This window comes from Corvus kubaryi, unplaced genomic scaffold (assembly GCF_017639235.1).
Source record: "Corvus kubaryi isolate FWS band 111438036 unplaced genomic scaffold, C.kubaryi_AGA036_p1.0 split1-37296, whole genome shotgun sequence".
Lineage (NCBI taxonomy): Eukaryota > Metazoa > Chordata > Aves > Passeriformes > Corvidae > Corvus > Corvus kubaryi.
Window position 1 is genome coordinate 9,916,655 of NW_024582075.1, and position 15,493 is coordinate 9,932,147.

General features: G+C 47.4%; 1 protein-coding gene and 1 long non-coding RNA gene across 6 annotated transcripts in view; one reads left to right on the forward strand and one right to left on the reverse strand.

Moving 5' to 3' along the window:
* The first annotated feature begins 224 nt into the window (after positions 1 to 224).
* Positions 225 to 15,493, forward strand: part of TMEM161B (transmembrane protein 161B) — a 181,099-nt gene continuing 165,830 nt past the window's right edge. Inside the window, exons 1-2 of one of the 3 annotated variants that reach the window (XM_042053980.1) lie at positions 9,918 to 10,006; positions 11,676 to 11,726. The gene's annotated coding sequence lies outside the window, so the exon portion shown is untranslated. Of the gene's footprint in view, positions 399 to 9,787; positions 10,007 to 11,675; positions 11,727 to 15,493 lie in introns of those variants that run through there. The other 2 variants (XM_042053981.1, XM_042053979.1) reach the window with 2 other exon arrangements.
* On the reverse strand, positions 5,604 to 15,485 carry LOC121676920. Of its 3 annotated transcripts, none has more exons than XR_006020659.1 (4): positions 15,297 to 15,485; positions 12,048 to 12,378; positions 9,206 to 11,972; positions 5,604 to 9,013 (listed from the first exon to the last, which is right to left on the reverse strand). It is a non-coding gene; the product is annotated as an uncharacterized LOC121676920 (long non-coding RNA). The 3 variants fall into 3 exon arrangements; XR_006020660.1 differs by having other exon boundaries at positions 14,789 to 15,485; XR_006020658.1 differs by having other exon boundaries at positions 12,048 to 15,485.

The following is a 15,493-nucleotide window of genomic DNA, read 5'->3' on the forward strand; positions in this document are numbered from 1 at the left end:
CGCGAGCAGTCCCGGACACCCTTCTCCTTCTCTTGGCCCCAGTCTCGAGTACCCCTGGGGCCCATAGGCTAAGCTCCGAGTCCTCGCCTTGCCTGGCAGGGCTTCTGAAGGAAGGCCCCCTCGAAAGACGTGTCCCCGTTCCCGACGGCTGTCTGTCTTGAGGCGGGAGCAGTGGAGGTAAGTGGGTGGGAAATACCGGAGCGAAGGGGAGGAGTGAGCCACGTCGCAGTCCGGTGTGGGGCAGCACCCGTGGCCGCCGCCCTCTCTCCAACAGCAACCGGCCCCTCCTTCCCCCCCGTCGCTTCTTCCCGCCCGTCCGAGCGGGGGTGTGCTGGAGAAGCCTCTCTCGGCGTCCCTGCGAATAATGGTGCTCGGCAGGCGGCTGAGGAGGCAGCGCCGTGAGTACCGGAATGGGGAGTCCCCAGAGAGGGATATGGGGGGAGGTCGGAGCAGTCTGTCCGTGCTATTTCACCACGAGGTGGGAAAAGTGTGTCCGGGATTGGGGGAGAGGCGGGAAAACCCCGCCGTTCCCTGTCCCCTCTCTGACCTTCCCGTCTCTGCCTTCTGAAATAACGGGCGAGGGAGAAAGTTGGGGTCCAGGCCAAACGGAAAGAGGAGGACGATCCAGCAAGGCGTCTCTTCCGGGCGGAGAAATTTTACCGCCGCACCCCTTTTTTCTTAAACATCCTCCTGCCCCCTAATTTCTTACCGTCGGTGATAAAACTTATTCACGTGAAGGGAAGCTATTGGATTTCAAACCTGATCAGCTGATGTGGCTTCACCCATGGGCTCGTTAAACATACACACGTGCAGGGGTCCGTGGCATATCCGCACCGCGCTGTCTGCGCCCTGAGCATCGCACCGCACCGCTCCGCACAGGCATGAAGGATTAGGGAGCGGGGGCAGGCCGTCGAGTGCCCCTCGGGATGAAATCAAAATCAGTGGTGTGGGAACCAGGTGGTGGGCACTGGTGGTTCCTGTAATTGTTTGGGTTGTGACTGTGACTGTGACAGTCTGTACTGGAAAAGGATGGGGCACACCCTGCGCCAGGGGACAATATACAGGTTTGTGTATAGGTCTGTCTTCTCCTGCCCAGCGTCCTCTTGGGGATGTGAAAGAGGGGATCTGAGGTCCAGTAAGAGTGGAGGGAGGTGAGGTGACAGCCTTCCATCACTCTTTAAAACCGTGCTTCCCCGCCAGACCTCCCCGGTCCCGCAGCGTGGGAGCTGAACAGCGGTCTGACACCACCCTAGCTCAGTTTCTAGATTCCCCTGTTGCTACTGAAAAGATGGAGAAGAAAACAGGAGTGGAAGCGGGCTGTCAGGGCAAGGGGCTCTGCGTGTCTGCCCTGGTCGATGTCCCGAGGGTGGGATGGGTTGCCCGACAAGCCCTCCTCCCGATGCTCAGTTCGGGGAATGCGCTGGGAGAGCTCTGAAAGGTTTTGTCAACAGGCATATAAGCATCCAAACTGCGAGGTCTTAATGAGGGTGCTGCTGTCCCGGCTCCGGGGGAGGGTGCTCCGGCAGCGTGGGAACCGGCGCCATCAGCACTGTCCGTCCGTACCTCTGCACGGCGCGGCACAGTGGGGAGATGCGGTGCCCCCAGAAAGGGGGTGGGACGAAGACGGCCATATGTTGTACAGGGCAAAAATGAGCGAGAACAGTCGTTTTAGTGTCAGAATAGTCATCGCAGTTCCGGGTGGTACCAGAACAGAAGGACAACATCCTTCCCAGAAGGACCAACAGACAAAGGCCGCCACCACGCCTTCTTCCCGAGAACCTCCGGAGCCCGTCGGTTCTGTCGTTGCTTTTAATCCTTATTTTTCCACCGCTCCAGTTGAAAGCGGCGCTCAGATAATCTACTGGGTCCTTTGGCTGAGAAGGTCCTTAATGCTAAGAAAAACAACTCGAAATAGTTATCCTATTGACGGGCGGAGAAATCTACACTTGGGTTTTACTACGTGGGAGATGTACCCGAGTTTTGTGTGTTTTCCTCCGTGTGCATCGCTGGTACCTGTCGGTACGGCAGCTAAAACACCCGCGGGGAAGGTACGTCGCGCGTGATTTTGCAACTGCATTTAGCAGCGACGCTGCTTTTAAATTTAAATGTTTTATATACGAGCCCACTGGGAAAAAAAGAAAAAAACAAAACCAAAAAACAAAAACAAAACGAAAACAAAAAAAACCCACCCCACATCATGTTTTTATATTTTTTTTTGTCGAAGAAATCATTTCCTGGAGGTGCAGAAAAAACGTCCTACGAGAGATACGCGGGTTACTTTTCTATCTGTCCACAGCCTGTTAAGATACGAGACAACCACAAATTCCTAAGAGGAGATGTAGGAAGTCAATTATAGAAGCACACTGTCTTGGAGAAAGTTCAGCTAATGAACTACCAAAATCGAAAAGAGACCAAAAAAAAAAAGAAAACTCAAAAAGAAGGGACGGTTAATCCAATCAAACACAACCTCTAACTTCTCGGGAGTGCGTCTTCTTCCTGAGAGCCTACTGCGTTTAGAGCTCTTCACCGCTATTCCCTCTCGTAAAAATTGCATTTCTTTAACATCAAATCTTTCATTTTCATTACTTTTATTAAAAAGAGGAAGGGAGAATCGAGGGAAGGCAAAAGCCTGCTATGATCAGCTAACAAGAGCTTCCGAGAAAAAGGTCTTTCCACGCAGCACCGGTACAAATTCAGTAAAGAACGGACGGCCATTCTGCAGGGAGGAATAATATTGCCGTTCCCTGAGATATTGCAGCTTTCCTCCCCCGCCCCCTGCGTTTCGTAAGCCCGACTTCTCTTCAAACAGGCACCCGCAGACCGACACCGTATTTTGATCCCAACAAATAGCATGCGAAGCGAGGTGTGGGGAGGAGAAGGGGGCGACAGTTACACACCCCACCCTCTCTGGGGACGAGGAGTAGAGACGGGGCGGAAAGCTGAGAGCACTCTGACAGGCAGCACTGCCTGTCACCGGAGGGGTGCTCTACCTGCAGAGCATCCTTGTTCCCGTTGGGTATCTCTCTAATTTTTTTTTCGTACAACTTTAAGGTTTGGTTTGGTTTTGGTTTTTGTTTGTTTGCTTTTTTTTTTTTTTTTTGGTGGAGCAGAGCCCATATGCGATGGCCAAGGGTATCATTAGGAAGGCACTGGGAGGAGACGTGAGGCGGCGGGATCCGCACACGGTGCGGGTCCTGCCCGCGGGCGGGCACCGGGAGGTGGCGCTGTTCCCCCGCTGCCGAGGCGGATGAGGGGCGCGGGGTTCGGGGCAGCCGGGCCGGGCAGCCCCGGGCACTGGGCGGGACCGACCGCACGGAGGAACTGGATGTCCTCCCGCCTCCTTCCTGCCTTTTCTCCCCACTGAGAAGTGAGATCCGGCCTGCCCAGGCATTGCAAACGGGGTGGGGAGGGAGGTAAACATAAACTTCGCACCTGCAGACTGAATTTAAAATCAAAGCAAAACATAACAAGGACATGAAAAAGGCAAATAAAAAAAATCCCCCCCCCCTAAAAAAAATCAAGTTCTCTGCACTGCAAGAGACAGTATTCATGGGAAACAGCGAGATAACCGTGAATTTCAAACCTTGTCTTTCCGATGAGTTATTTTACGCTTAGGTATAAACCGGACACTAAATTAAAAGAGCAGAAATGACATAGCGAAAATTTGGTTCATTCCTTTTCAGCCTGTGCTGAAAGTCAAAACCGTGCCGTGCACGGAGACTCAGTTGCTCTGGCCGGTCATCCCGGGCTGGGATACTGAAGTTGGCATTCTGCATTCTCGCCAAAACACCCCTAACGAAGAATTTGCTGTACTTCAGCCTCTGAAAACCCCAATATTTAGTGATTATATCAAGTCTGGACGAAGGAATTGCAATTTCCACACCCACTTCCGCTGCTCCTCTTGATTTCTGCCTTTGTACCTCTAATAATGAGAGATGTTCTTAACCACAAAAAATGGGCATTGGATTTTTATTATTATTATTTCCAACGGAGGTACACAGTGAGGGTGGGTATGCACTGGAAGCTTTTGTGTAAGGAATTCGATTTTTTTTTTTTTTCCCCCACATATGCAGAGAGAAAATTCTAAATTCAGTTTTTTCTCTTACGGAAAAAAAAAATAGATTGTCATGCCAAACTTCCAGTATTTCACCAAATATTATCTGTTTGAAATTCTACATTTTTTCATTTCAATATTTAAGTGTTGCGGGGAAACCAAAAAGTAAAGAGAAAGAGAAAAGGAACGAGAAAAGAAAAAGAGAAAAGAAAAAGAGAAAACAAAGACCTTCCACTATACCCACAGTACCTGCACCTCCACTTTTCTAAAAAATAATTCTTACATGTAGGGCAATATGGAGTTCGGATTATTTATATATAGTATAAGAAGACAGGGATGAAGAGATGAGGGAGAATATTTAAGTGTAAAATGCTGAGTACTGGGTTTATAGGAGGATAGGTGTTAAAAGCATTGGTGGGAGAAAAAAAAACCGATGATGGGGGAAAATGAATGAGAAGATGGAGAATGGATTTATTTTAGACATTTATTATTTATAACCCAGCACTCTGTCTCATCCCCGTGGCCGCAGCGACCACCCCAAATCTGGGCATCGTTAATACTGTTATGAATTCATTTGTTTATCTATCCTTGGACGAGAATCCGAGAAATCGCCAACTTTGGTGACATTTGGATCACCTTGGATGATCCGTGCAGATGCGCAGCGGAACATAGGCCTGTTTTTAGCGGTAAATCCGATATTAGACCGGTATTAGGTAATGGGTGCGCGAGGGGCTGAGGGAGGGCGGGGGCTGTATTTATTGTTCCTATTCCACCCGTCATGTTCAAGTGTCAAGTGTCTGGGATGTGGGGGGAAAAGTAGCTCTCCCCACGCTGCCCGTGGCACAGGCAGCCGCGCAGGCAGGGAGGGGGAGTGGTGTGCTGCTACCCCTCTACCCCCGGGGCTTATACAAAAGCGACTGTTGTGATTAGCGGGGCCGCTGTGCAGTAACGCGGGGCGAGGAGGGGAGAGGTGGGGGAGGGATGCTGCGAGGCGGACCCCCGGCATCCCGCCGGGGGGTGCTCCAGGGGCGGAGGCGGCGGCTACGCCCGTCCCGTCGGGGCTGCAGCGAGGCGCGGGGTAAGCCACCGTGGGGTGTGGGGGATGATGCGGAATGCGCTGCGGAGACGGAAAGACGGACAGACCCACGCTCACTTTTGCCTGCCTCCCTGCACACGCTAATGGAGGTCCGCGAGGGAGCGACAGCTGCACGTGCGCTCATTAAAAGAAGGAGGTGGGCGGGGGGTGGATTGCGTCCGCGGGCCGGCAGTCCCCGGCACCCACTATTGGTAAAAATGTGTAGAAATGGTACTTTCTTGATGGATTGCTGCTATATGTGGTAAGGTAAGAGCTAATCTGAGGGATGACCGTGTCGATTTCCGTTTTCGGAGAGTATTATTTTTTACACGTTTTACGGGTAGACACCTGACTATTTTTTACTGGATGACATATCAGTGTAGGGCTTGTAAAACTGGAGCGAGAAGTAGCGCTGGAAATAACGTAAGAAATGACAAGGAATTAAAATATACTTGTGGTGAAACGGGCACTGAGTAAGAGACACTCCACTCTTTATTTAAAAAATACATGCGTAACAGTCTTTGGGGAGGGCTAACTCTTGCCCGATATGTCCATTCAGGTAAGTCGTTCATAGTGTAATTATCTACGCATGCACATGAGCTTTTGTAAAAGAAAAAAATATTATGCACGGGCGCTTTTTTTTTTTTTTTTTTTTTGGTGGAATAACGTTATTCATTTAGAAACATAACACTCGTGGAGTATAAAAAACAGAGTAATCTTCTGGTTTTAATATTTAAACTACTCTTCTTTCTTATCATTACCCATTAAGGTAAACTGAAATGTAGTATAATTCAAGGCCTATGGATTTTCAGATAAAGCAAGTGTAAGGCTACAAGCAGTATTTTAAAAAATAATCTAAAATAACACTTTTTCTATAAATAATTAGGTACATGGATTCAAATATGTACTTGTTAAAAACGATATGTAATACATTTAATAATGAGTACCTATGACAGAAATTACAAAATGTCTCCCTCGGGGAAAGCTCTCCGTACCTGGCTTTGCACATTTTAAGAAAAATATTTTGAAATAAACCATTCCTGAAATAAAGGCAGATATAAGTGCATTTATAGGCTGTAAAACAGCAATGAAATGTTTTAAATCCATTTAAGCAGTCCCCATTACACGCTTTATCTATATTGCCTTATACCTTAAAACGGGGCGGAAGGGGAGGGGTGTGTTGGTGATTTCTAAAATTTCGTTTTCTTAATTTAAAGTTAATTAGATAATCAAACTTCCAGTTTCCAGCTAGCAGTGTGATAACCGAGCAGGATAATAAGATCCTCCTGTCTTTTTAATGTCCAATAAACATCTTGTGCACCTTGATTTATAAAACTAGCACTGTACATAATCTGTAATCTTATATAGAATAGAAGCATGGAGGCAACTAGGTAAAAAGACACGTACACTGCAGAGTCTCACCAAAACCGGGGGAATAGGAGAGGGGGTGAAAAAAGACAAGTATATTTAAAGAGATAGAAAGGAGGGAGCGAAGGAAAAGTGATAGGCTTCAACTTTCAGTAAATTAAAAACAATGCAAATATACCTTTACATATGCATCAGTATTAAAAGTAACACACGCTGGAGCCAACAGGAGCAGGAGGAGGAGAATGGCGCAACGGTGGATCCCGGCTCACACACCGCAGCCGCCCGCGCCCAGACGGGCTCTTCTACGCGCCGCAGCCCGGCCCCGATCAGTCATTTCGGGGATGTTTGTTTTGTTGATGATGATGATATTTGGAAGAAAAGGGGAGGCCCCGCTAATTTCCGCTAATTAGGATCTTCCGAAAATAGGGATGATTGCTTCGAATCCTCGATCTCTTCTCCGAGCAGGGAGGGGGATTTGAATATTCTTTTTTTCTTCTTCTTCTTCTTCTTTTTTTTAATGCCCTAATTTCTTTAATGTGTGTAAGTGTAGATGGACGTGCAGAATGCCTTCAGCTGACGTCAATAGACGCGACCTCTCCGCTAAACCTTGAACGTGAAGCGGGGATGGGGGGACGCGGGACGAGGGCGCAGCCGCGTGGGTGCTCCGCTCTGTCCTGCGGGCGCGCAGGCTTCCGCCCGCGCTCTATCCCATGAAATAAGCTCTGGCAGTAGCAGCAGCGCTGCCCAGCCCAATGCTTGACCCCAAAAGAAAGCGCACCTCACCGCAGCACCGCCGACTCCGTCCAGCCTTTTTCTATCTGTTTTCTTCCCATTTTTTGTTCCTTATATATATATATTGTTGTTGTTGTTGTTATTATTTGGACGCTATTTGCTGCTTCTTTTCATCAGGAGACGAGTGGAAAATAGAAGCTTCCAACCAATTTAAAAACATAATAAGAAAATTTCCCCCTCCCTCCCCAAAACATTGCATGACAGAGGATCGTTGAGCCACTGAGGGTGCAGCGTCCATCCGGGCGCTGCTCCGTAGCGCATCGCGGGTACGGGGCTCGGACAGAAGAAGTGAGGGGAGGCTAGGCGAGCGGCCGGAGGAGTAGGGTGGCCCTCATCTCGGGTCGCAACTGCCGCCGGTCTGGTCTGAAAGTCCAAGTCGCTCTCACGGCTTTGCAGTGATGCCCCCTTCCTCCACCGGGAGGAGACGCGGTGTGAGGGAGAATTCGGTGAGCGACAGATACAGTACTAGCGGGCAGTAAGTTAGAGCGTTTTGTCCTCCTCTTTCCCTTCCCCCTCTCCTTTTGGAGGCTGCGGTGTGTCGTGACGTTTGGGAGAACTTTCACATCCCGGGGAACTTTAGACGGCGAGGCGGCAGGATGAGATACAGCCGGTGGCTTAGAAGCGAGGAGTGTTCTCTGTTAGCACCAGAGTTTCTCTCCTTTTCTGCTGACATTATATATGCTTTTATCAGCCTTCTATGAGCTGTTCCAGAGTACCTCTGTGAACAGCCGTTCCTTGGGCTGCACGCCGCATACTCATGCACTGCTTCTCCCTTCAAGCATCTCAACTAAAATGAGATGCCCTCTCCAAGAACCGGAAACGTGAGTGTGTTTCTGACCGGGGGGGCGGTGTCGACTCATAATTTTTTTTTTTTTTTTTTTTTTTTTTTTTTTTTTTGGTACGTGCAGCCAGGGACTCTTGCTAAATTCCCTCGATTCCCTGAGGGCTGGCGCTTGGATCCTCACAGAGGTCTCTTTGTCCTCCGGGTCTCTGGCGGCTGTACCGGTAGGGGATGTCCGTCTGCTCGGGGCTGCTGCGGGGCTCTCCCCGCGGAAATCTGCGCCTGGGAACAGTGGAGCGCCTTCCCTCTCCCTGGAGCCAAGCTCCGTGGGGACACACGCCTGTTGTCATATACATGCATATACGTATATGATAACAGGCGTGTGTCCCCCATCCGTCTATATATATATGGATGGATACCTACACATGCATACACAGACACTACGTGTGTCTGTGTGGAGGCATCTGTAGGGTGTATATATGTGTACGTATATATTTATTAATTTCTGCGCGTGGCCCCTCCTCTCGCCCGCCCCAAACCCCTCGCAGCCTCCTCCCCTCCTTGAAAACTGCCCACGCGAGAAGCCGTGTGTAGCCGACTCGGAGTGGGGGGCCGACACGACATCGGCCCCCCTCGGGCACACCCCACACGCCCCCCAGACGGGCTGGAGCAGGGGCGCGCCATCATGCCGCCTTCTCGCCCTGCACACCTCCCTCTATCCCTCCTCCATCTCTCCCTCCACCCCTCCCTGCACACCTCCCGTTCCGGCGCTAACCCAAACTTCTTCCCGCCAGCCCCCGCACCCTAAAACCTAGCCGGGGCTTCCACGGGTGTTTTCATGCTGGTTTTAAACGCGGAGAGATGGATGAGAGGGGACAGAAGGAACCGGCAGCGCTTTGGGGCATCCTCCTTCCAGTGACGAGAGGTCACGCCACAAGTTCACCTGACAGCGGGAATGGGAAGAGTGTTTTTGTTAACACCATGATTTTTCCTAATCCCCCCCTTCCCCTTCCCCTTCCCCTTCCCCTTCCCCTTCCCCCCTTCCCTTCCCTTCCCTTCCCTTCCCTTCCCTTCCCTTCCCTTCCCTTCCCTTCCCTTCCCTTCCCTTTCTTTCTTTCTTTCTCTCTTTTTTTACCTGCTGTTGGCCAGCTGCTTGGTTTGGACAAAAATTGCACGAAATACCAGTGCTTCCCAAAATCAAGACTCAGATGAAACTCTTCTTCAGAAGTTAAGTGGAGGAAAACACCTAAGGAAACTCGACTTTTTTTTTTTTTTTTTTTAAAGTTTCCAAAGAAATGCGGGCTTCCCTTCTTCTCCCGGAAAAAGTAGCCACTGCTCTTCTTTACACAAGACATTTCTAATTTGTTCCGTCTGTCAGAACGGGACTATGAAAAGTTTTGGTGCAAATTCATTATCTCTGGCAATGCATAACGTATAGTAGGAACTGAAAAAGACCGTGGCAATGGATGAACAATAGGGCTTCAGTTCATCAGCAACAAAAGCGTTGGGGAAATTTGTTGAATTTCAGAGCACGTCCTTCTTAACAGAGAGGGCTGGACTAGACCTTGGCCAACCCCTCCAAAAAACTTGCAGGGCCTCACATACAACAGTTCACTTTCTACTCCGGGGCGTAGGAAACAGTGTGGAAAAAGAAAAAAATAATGGCAAAGCCAAGCCAACTTTCTTGGTTTCTCTCCCATTTTCACGGATGGAAGATTTTTAACTATTTTTGAGCCGTTGGAGCAAGAACAACACCGTGGAGCTACGTGGCACTGTTAAATAGGAATGGCGAGGGGAAAGACGTGAATTTCTGGAGACCTAAAAGAGCTTTTTCTGCTCCGAGGGGGCTTGGCCGTGGGAATCTTTGTTTGCCGCCAGAGGTTCAATTCACCCCCTACATGTGCGGCAAAATCTTTCCCGATTAAGGCAAAGAAATGTAAGTACCTCAGTGTTTGTGTATGTATGTGGGTATCCTGAATTCCCTGCAAAATTTGGGGAAGCTGAACCCCGAGCAGATGGACGTTTCCCACCTGCCTGTGAGCCCGCGATGAGGCCGGCTCTCCCCGGGTAGTCGGAGCGAGTCGCTCGGCATAGCTCTGTCGGCTTCCTCTAGCTCCCGGCAAGGGACATTTGATTAACAAGGCAGGGTTTATTAGTGGACACAGCGGCTTACGCTGGTGAGCCGATTTTATGTGTCTGATGCTAAACCTGTTGGTCGTGGGGCTGTATTTAGTTGCGGGAAATGTTCATTATCTATCAGACTGCCAGCGGATGCTGAGCTGTGAATTTGGTTTGCAGTGCCTGGGTACCCTCGGAAGGTGTGCAGGCACAGGAACAAACACTCACGGGATTGAAGTATAGCAGTTAACAAACCACAAAAACAAACAAAAAATCCCCACAAAGTGGCAGGGGATTGGGAGAGGAAAGGGGGAAGTGAAAAAAAAAAAAAAAACAAAAAAAAAACAAGGGGGGAGGGGGAAGAAGAGAAGTCGTAGGAATAAATTGCAGCTGGTCAGGGTTCAAGGGATTGTTCGCAGCAGTTAGTCCATCCGCTGCCTCCCAGGTAGTGGGTCACTCGGAGCAAGCAACCATCACTTCTCGGGTTCTCCAAAATGCATCCCTGTCAAAATGGCTCTGCTCAGCACAGGAACGCACCTGGCAAGGGAGTGTCGGGGACAGGACAGTTTCAATGGAGTTGGGGGAGGGCCAGTGAAGTGCGGCCCGACCGCTCACCCTGGCCCGGGGGTGCCCCCCTGCATCCCTCTATCCTTTCCATCAAAGCAATGGCATCCTTCGACAACCTCGGTCCACTCGTGTCCGTTGAACGGGTGAAACTGCCTCATCGTAGCATCTAAGAACACTGTTGCTGCCTGGGAATTTTTTTTTTTTTTTTTTTTTTTTTTTTTTTTTTTTTTTTTTTTAGCTGAGGCTGTTGTGATCAATATAATGCAATGAAAACCAGCAACTTACGTTGTATTTATTTACCCCCGCGGCCCTTGATAAACTCGCAGAGCTGTAAATAGAGACTATGCCTTCCCGGTAATTCCAGTTTCAGGACATCATTGGTCAGGAACATATGGGAAATCTGGCGGGGAAAGGCTGGTTTAATATGTTTTGCAAGTTTTGAACTGGAGGCTAGGTGGAGCCTCCAACCTTCGTTACGTAACAGGTATCTTATATTATACAAATCCCAGATCTGCCTCTATAGTTTTTGTCCCTTCCGTTCATCAGCCCCAAATAATATTTTTAGCCTTTTATTTTTAAGTGTAATTATCCAGAAATAATGATGCAGTTTAAAAAAATATATTATTCATATTATTTCCTGTAAACATTGATAGCCGTCTTTAACCCTGCAGATACAGGAGGATATCACTCATATCTATTTTGTGTCATCCTAAATCATCTGCAGGAAATGTGGCTAGCTTTTTCCCCCTTTAATCTAGGGTCAAGCATTTTAATGATTTGTCTAATAATCCCCAAAGTCAATATACTCAGCGCCCTCTAAACACATAGGTTTATCCATTCACATATCTTTCCGGAACAAGAATCAAACATTGGAAGTGTTTAAATTATGATCCTTTGCTTTTTGGGGGCCTATTTTTCAGGTTTAAACAACGCAGACAGACCACAGGTAGTGACAATTGCAACAAGAAACGGTAATTTTTTGCTTGTTTTTTTGTTTAATAAAAGTCAGAAGGTATTATATATATTACCTACAGAATACATGTCCTTTAACGGCACACGGTTTCCATGTGTAATCACTGACTCTTTGTGGGTTTTATTTTTTCTGTGACTTTGAATCCTTGATACACTTTCTTTTCTTATTTATGAATTCGGATTTGTAGTAGATATCCCTTTGCATACTCGATGTTCAATGTAAGAGAAGTATAGCCTTCAGTTGCCTGTAAAATGAAATTGTGGTCACAAAGGAATGATGAGGAACCTTCATTGGAAGGCGAGACAGTCGAGTGACTTACCTGGATAGGAGAAAAGGGATGCTGCTCTGCCGGGGAAAATGGCTTGGACTGTACTGGCATGCTGTACTGTTTACCTCTACATAATTTTGTCATAATTTAGTACGAAAAGGGAATTTATGTAACACTACACCCCTCTTATATACATCACGGCAGCTTAAGTGGTGTTCCTGTGTGTCTTCCCAAAGAAGGTGGGGATGCTGGAGATAGGATGGAGGTCTGATTGCAATGATTAGAGAATCATAAGCATTCCTCTTTAAAGTCAGTGGAGGCGGCTTGCTCTTAAGAAATCTATGCAGGATATTTCTTCTTTACGTCACAGCCATCTGGAGCCCTATAAAAAGATTAGAAAATAAGCATGACGATCTACAGGCCATTAGCAGGAATTTATTAGGGATCTAGGAGTAAAAAGTCAGTGTTTGTATTCCATAACTTCCAATAGGCAGGTTTTTCTACAGTGACTTTGGAATAAGTAAGTTTTATACAATTATGTAAACTGGAAGAGAGCAAGCAGTGTTAACAGCTGCTTTTGACAATTCAGGTGATGTTTTGGGCAGAATTTTCAGAACTGTGCATTGCTTAAACTTTCCACGTGCTAGGCAACACTGCACTTTTAGAAAAGTGCTTTACAACTGCTGCATATATTTTTGTATTCAGAATAGGCAAATACTTAAACAACTTATGATGATTTTAAAGCTCTAGATGTCTGAGAGCTAGAAAATGTAACTGGTAATAAGGCTAATGAACAGCTAGGTCATAACCATTGCATTGCCTCTTTTGATGTGTTTAAGCTCCAACGATTAATCAACAAAATATGTCAGGTGTATTGCAGTTACTTCCCAAGTTAATTCATACGTGAGGTGGCTGTGAGAAGACAGCTTGGTGTTTTAGAGATATGCCTTGTGTCTTTGAAAAAATGCCAATTTGCAATAAGGTACTTTGCATTTAACTCTAAATCTGGTAGTGTGACAGCTGGTGACATGCATGCACTTACCATGTACATATGCATCTGTGTTAATAAGTATTATATATACACGTATGTACATATGCTCTTTTATATCTACATATGTACCCGTATGAGCATAGATGCACACACACACATACATGATCACTTGTAATTTCATGCCTCTGACTGAAAGAATTCAATGCATAAGCTGACAAGCCTGTCCGTGCAACACATGCTTGATCACCAACAATACTGCCCCTAGCTATTGCCATAAAAAAAAATCTTTCCCCTATCTGCCAATTCAGAAAAACTCACATAAAGCCATTAGAAATTTATATAATATCACAGTGATCATGTGCCTCTGGTTGCATGAGATATCTTACTCAGTTGCCCCCATTGTGCCTGAACAGCCCAAGAGGTAATGAAGAAGCTCAGTAAGTCATAATGAGCATTATAAAAATTCTAACCATTTTGTGCCAAGAATGCTGGCACAATTGGATCAATTAGGTAAAAAGCACTGGTGGTAAAAAAGCAGTCTATGCCAGGATATATAATACCTGTTTAAACCAGAAGTGCTCAGCTTCAAAGTCTTAGAATCTGAAAACACAAATAAATTAGAAATATCCCTGCTGGATTCAGATTTAGCAATTAGCAGATTAGCAATGTCTATGTGCTACTTCTTGGTGGCAGTATTAATTTTGGGCCGTGTCTGACAAATGGGATTGTTTCCCCATTTTCACGCTTTCCTAATTGCAATAAAAATGGGCTTGTTGATACAGTTGTTATTTTACAGTGTAACCACATACACCTGCATATATATTTTAGCACAAACACATAGACACATGCACCTAGACTGACACATGTATGTATGGCTCCCCTGTGTACACGCAAGGGGATATAAGATTTATCATACAAGCAAGCTCTGTAGCCGACACAGAGCATCAACAACTTCAGTGTAACCCCTTGCATTAAAAAAAAAATCCACCTAAAAATAGCAATGCATGTAAGCACAGGTTAATTGACTAACAAATGTATTTAAATGCAGTGTGGCCTGTGAACTGTGATTGTATGTGGACATGTCGTGTTTTATTTTGCACCTTAGAAGAGGAGTAGCAGCATGAATTTTAACTTGGTATTTCTTTAGGAGTTCTGAGCAGTCCATAGTCTGCCTGTGCTTAATTTTTTGGTGTGTATCTCATACTGAACACAGCACACAAGAGCTGTTGAAGTGCATTTATTAATTTATTAATTTAATTCTACCAAATTAATGGTAGATCGCAGTGAGAAGGTTCATTTTATCACACGTACTCGAGAGACCTTTAATGTTTGCTCTTTAGACTTAAGAAAATTCTGTACAAATCATATTGTTAAATAATTCAAAGTATAATGTTCTTTTAGCGGGCAGGGGTGGGGGGAGGAGGAGCTGAGAGACTGAAATCCTAATACTGTACATAACACATCCTAACAATTTAGAAAGACTTGCCTCCATTGGTTCCATGAGTAACACCAGCATGCAGTTTTTCTTAGTACGAGGTTAATAAAAATAATCGATAAATCAGCGTTTTTACTAAGGCGTTTCGTCAGATGATGCATGGTCGTAGATAAATACTGCTGCAATGTTCACCTGTGTTGCATTCTAATACAGACACAGATACACACAGGCTGGGAGGGAGTGGGGGTGGGAAGAAGGGCGGCGAGAGGGTATAGATGCTACAGAATACGCTGAGCCTGCTGCTCGCAGCTTCTCGCACAGACAGGCAGAGGAAAACGCTTCGCACGACAGTCCCGCTGTAAATACCTGCGAATCACGATAGGTGCGAACCACGACAGAGATGTGAAGTTAAGAGGAAATGAAAATCCACACCCCTTCTACCCCCAAAGCAACTAACCAACCAAAAAAAACCTCATAGATGCACAACGACAGAGCAAATTGTCAGTGTAATTACACATCGACTCACTGCGCAGCCCCCCTCCCGGCCTCCAAGCGCAAGGCCCCGCTCCCCGCCGCGGCATCTCTCCGCGCCAGCGGGGGCTGCCCGAAGAGGAGCGCAGCAGCGCTCCCTGGGATCGGACAGGCTGCTTCCCGGCCCCCGGGAGAGCGTCCTCCCTCCCGGCCTCTGGATGTTAGAGCGGTCTGTGCTGCAGAGGAGGAGGAAGGTAACGGCGGCGAGTGGATCCCCCTCGTCAGGGCGGCGGAGGTGGCGCTGCTGGAGGCGAGACCGGACTCGGTCCCGGCGCCGGCCGCTGGTGGCTCATGCATATCAATAGCCGTGTGTACTTGAGGTTTCTCATGACATCATCATTACCTTGGTCTCCCGCGGTCCAAGACCTCTGACCTTGCCGGGCTGGCCCGCATTTTGGCACTGAAACCCTCCAGCGATGACCCTTTTCTCCCTTCAGACCGGGGGCAGCAGCAGCCGGCAAGACCGCCGTCTTCTCCCCAAGCTCTAGGAGCTCCGAGAAAGCGAGAATCTACACCCTCACCCGCCTCTTGCTCCCCCCC